This window comes from Trichosurus vulpecula, chromosome 6, assembly GCF_011100635.1.
Source record: "Trichosurus vulpecula isolate mTriVul1 chromosome 6, mTriVul1.pri, whole genome shotgun sequence".
Taxonomy (NCBI): Eukaryota; Metazoa; Chordata; class Mammalia; order Diprotodontia; family Phalangeridae; genus Trichosurus; species Trichosurus vulpecula.
This window is the reverse complement of record NC_050578.1, coordinates 109,436,641-109,441,116: the sequence shown is the minus strand read 5'-3', so window position 1 is coordinate 109,441,116 and position 4,476 is coordinate 109,436,641.

The following is a 4,476-nucleotide window of genomic DNA, read 5'->3' as shown; positions in this document are numbered from 1 at the left end:
GGGTGGATTACTAAGATGGCCATATTGTATAATTTGGTTGAGAAACTAAGAGAATGGCACCTTGACTCATAAGGAAAACCAAAAGTAAAATATTGATCTCGGCATCTCATGGCACAGCAAGAGAGAGTTTGCATTCTATTCCCTTGACTATGATAGTTTAATGCCTTTCTTTGCTGGGCTTATCACAAGCAGGAATACAGAACCAAATATTAACGTAGCCAAGAAAAGGAGGAATAGTAATGATAGTAATAAAAGCAACATTAGTACAGTACTTTGAGCTTTGCAAAGCACTTTACAGAAGTTATCTCATTGGCTCTTCACAATAACTCAGACTGAGGGAGGTTGGAGGCTGCCCCAGGATCGCACAGCGGGTTGGAATATGAAATCATGTCTTCCTGATTCCAAGTCCAAAGCCCTGTCCACTACGGGATAGTCCTAAGTGATAGTGTCTCTGATGTTTGAATCTGAACTAATTTTTCACTCCCTCTATACCTTGCTATGTAATAACAAGACCAACAGACCCAGTACCTCATATCAGGGAGCAACAAAGTAGGGTGGGAGAATTGTGTCATCATAAGGGTCATTATTTTCACTTTTTTTCATCTGTCAGTCAATAAATATTTATTAAGGGGCAGCTAGGTGGCGCAGTGAGTAGAGCACCAGCCCTGGAGTCAGGAGGACCTCAGTTCAAATCCAGCCTCAGACACTTGACACATGTACTAGCTGTGTGACCTTGGGCAAGTCACTTAACCCCAATTGCCCTGCCAAAAAAAAAAAAAACCAACAAATAAATATTTATTAAGCATTGCTGTGAGCAATACATTATACTAGGTCCTAGCAGAGAGAAGAAAGTGAGATTAATTGAGTTTCTCCCTTCAGGAAGTCAGTCAGTCAACAAACGTTGATTAAGTATATACTATGGGATGTGTATACAGCCCTATCGCGACAGCTTCACCCCTTGGGTCTATGGTCGGTGAAGTTTAGACATGAGTTTGGCAAAGTCTTTTTGTCTAAATAGATGAAATGTCCTATCAGACTTAAAATATGGCATTCATACCACAATCTAAATATTTTCAAGACAGCTTCCTGGCTTTACATCATCCAAAACCCCCTCTATTTCCCTTTCTCCAGTCATATGCTTGCTCTCTACAGTATGGTGGATGACCAGAGGTTCTTAGGGACTCAATACTGACTTCCTTGTTGGGGAGCTAATGCTGTCAGGGAAGACTCAAGATCAAGTTGCATTCCTTGTGATAGATTCAGCGTCCAAGGCCAAAACATTTTTTAAATTTATGTTAAATGCCCCCCCCGCCCCAATTTTTTTAATGTGATCATTTCCCAGGCAAAGTCATAGCCTTTTCACCAGTAGAATTATAGAGAACCAAACTTTAGTATTCAGTTGGAATACAAACTGTATTGTAAGATTTGTTTGAATGTAAAATATAACTGAATTTTAAAAATTCACATCCAAGACCATGCAATGAATTCTCTCTGTCTCTGTCTCTCTCTCTGTCTCTCTTTTTCTCTGTGTCTCTCTTTGTCTCTCTCTCCCTCTCTCTGTCTTTCTCTGTCTCTGTCTCTCTGTCTAGCTCTCTGTCTGTCTCTCTCTGTGTCTTTCTGCCTGTATGTCTCTGCCTCTCTCTCTGTCTCTCTCTTTCTCTGACTCTCTCTCTCTGCATCTCTCCATCTTTTTCTCCCTCTCTGTCTCTGTGTGTGTCTGTGTCTGTCTGTCTCTCTCTCTCTGTGTCTCTGTCTCTCTCTCTCTCTCTCCATCTTTCTCTGCCTCTCTTTCTCCCTATCTCTGTCTCTCTCTGTGTCTCTCTATACTTCCCTATACCTCTCTGACCCTATCTTTTTCTACCTCTCTGTCTTACTGTCTTTCTCTATCTGCCTCTGTCTCTCTCATTACAGTTTGTAGTCTGATTCAACCTTGTTTGGGTCCCTACTGTGTTACCTCTGTTTTAAACCCATCCTTTGTCATAACTAGGAGGAGGATCTGAAGAACAACTGAAAGAAGATATCACTAAATTAAGAAAAATTGGAGAAAAAAATTAGACCAAATTGGGGGAGGGGGGAGTATAATGATCAGGTTCTTAGAGACATCACCAACATAAAATCTACTTTTTAAAAATTCACCTCATCGTATAGCATCCAGGCTGGATGATATTCATTCTACACGCTGAATACACCTATTAGTTCTGAGCAGAGGAACGCCCTTTTAAGTATAGCCATTTGAGGTTTTTCCTGTTGAGTAGGAAAGGCTATCAATATTCTTCTAACCTAAATTCATTACTGAGTAAAGCTGGCAACTTCCTGATGCACTAGGAGAGATGTAGGCCTCATAATAACCTAGTCTCTCCAATTCTTAGTCTAAGGCAAGAGATTCCCACATTTCCATACCCAATGCTTTTTTACTTCTCTATTCTGAATCAAAAAAGCTTTTTTTCATTGGATAAAACTCTCAAATCCTCTGTTTTTAAAGAAAAAAAGTCTTATTTGTACCTCTTTTAATTTTTTACAGTGCTACATAATGTCCCAATACCACTGACCTTACAACTCTAAAGGACAACACAACCAAACAAACTGATATATTGACTTTATGCCTCATTCAGCACCTGTAGTCTCTCCCCCCTTTTCTGAGAGAAGGGAGGTATGTGAAACATGCTGTTCCTTTTACCTAGTATATTTTACCCCTGGAGAGTTGGCAATGTTTGTGTATCATCTCTTTTCTCTATGTATATTTGATGTACGGAAAATGGGGCACTATAGTGAATTGAATTTGCTCAAGATGGGAGTAAATTCAATTTTCAAACAGCATCAGACTCTTCCTTATTTATACCTTTTGTCTTCTATATCTCATTTCAATGCATCAAAACGAGAATTACTCTCCTGTTTTCAATCATTCTATTATTAAATTTACACTATGTTTAGGATCATACAGGATGCTAAGGGAGAGGTTAAAGAAAATATGTTCAAAAATGGTTTTTTAAAAGTTCAAAATGGTTTGGGAATGATCAACTGTGTTGTGGGCCAAGACCACAACACTAACCTAACCCTAACCCTGGGGGGCATAAGTTAACCCCCACACTCCCATAGCACCAACCAGGGGTACAGTGAGGTAAGATGTTGTGAAGCAGGCCTAGGTCATTTGGAATTAATTTTACCCCCAGGCAAATTAATGTGGGACCTAGCTATGGGCCCTTTGGGCAAGGAGGATTTAATCCCACTCCTTTCTAAGATGGACAGTTGCCTGAGTGACAGCCTAGTGGTGTGTGTGATGGGTGAGGGACAGGCCAGTGGTGAGTGGTATAGGGGAGGAAATGTGACTGCTAGTTGATTAAGAGACCTATGAGCCCTTATCTGTGGAAGGCACTTAAGAAGACGTTTAAGAGAAAAGGGGAAAGAGGTGGCTTGAGAGAAGCAAACTTGAACCTCTAAATAGTGTATAAGAGATCTCCCTGGAGCTGAAGACATGTGGGAAAGCCAGGCCTTTGATTCTCAGCACCTAGAACCCTGCCAAGAGTCTGCCAAAAACACCCCTTCAGTGAGATCTAGCTTTGGTTGAGCTGAGATCTTATCTTGCTCCCCACTGGTGGGCTCATTTATTCATATATTTTATAGTCTTTTCTAATCTGTATAAATTCCCCAATTTCTGTTTGCTTTGATAAAGAGGTCTAATAGCTATTTGTGACCATCTTTTGTGTAAACAGCATGTGGTAGGAAGGAACTAAACTGATGAGATTAAGTTAACTGTTACTTTCTCCTTGAGAAGGATCAGAGGAAGTAACATTTATCCTGAACTCAAGAATCGTGCTCCCAGACAATGAGCTGTTTGATTTGTGGTAGAGAGGTATAATTTTGGTCTGAAACCCCTCTTGGATATAAAAGAGCCATGGAGAAAGCACCCAGGCACAGCAGTCTTGGATCCTGCCCCTCTCTTTCAATAGGCTCCTGCCTACACCAGAGGGGCCCTCTTCCTGCTCCCCAGAAAGGTGGAAATCCCAGTCTCTGTTGAAGATGTGGTAGCCTATATCTGAGATCAGATATCTAGCTATGCTACATGTCGTCTGACCTTGCATACTTGCAGCACACACATACGTGCCCATACATATGTGTATACATACACACATAATTTACAAAGATAGAAAAACAGTTTCAGGATTTTATTGGAGTAATTCCAGAGAATGTCTTTCCTCGCTGCTTTTTATCTCCTTGCTTGCAACCTTTATAAACTTTTTTCCTCCTAGATTGTTATTTACTGCCCTGGGGATTGCTTCTGCCCCAGGATTGTTGCATATGTTTCTATTAAAGGACTGGTTTATCTGAAACCTTGGTCTTTGAGTAATTCTTTGCAGGCATGGAATCAAACTAGGACAAAATGTTAAACTTGTAATCTTCTCCATCCCCCGCTCTGTTTATCCATAGCCATGGTTCTTAAATGTTGTATGACCCAATTTAACACTTTATCAAATTAGT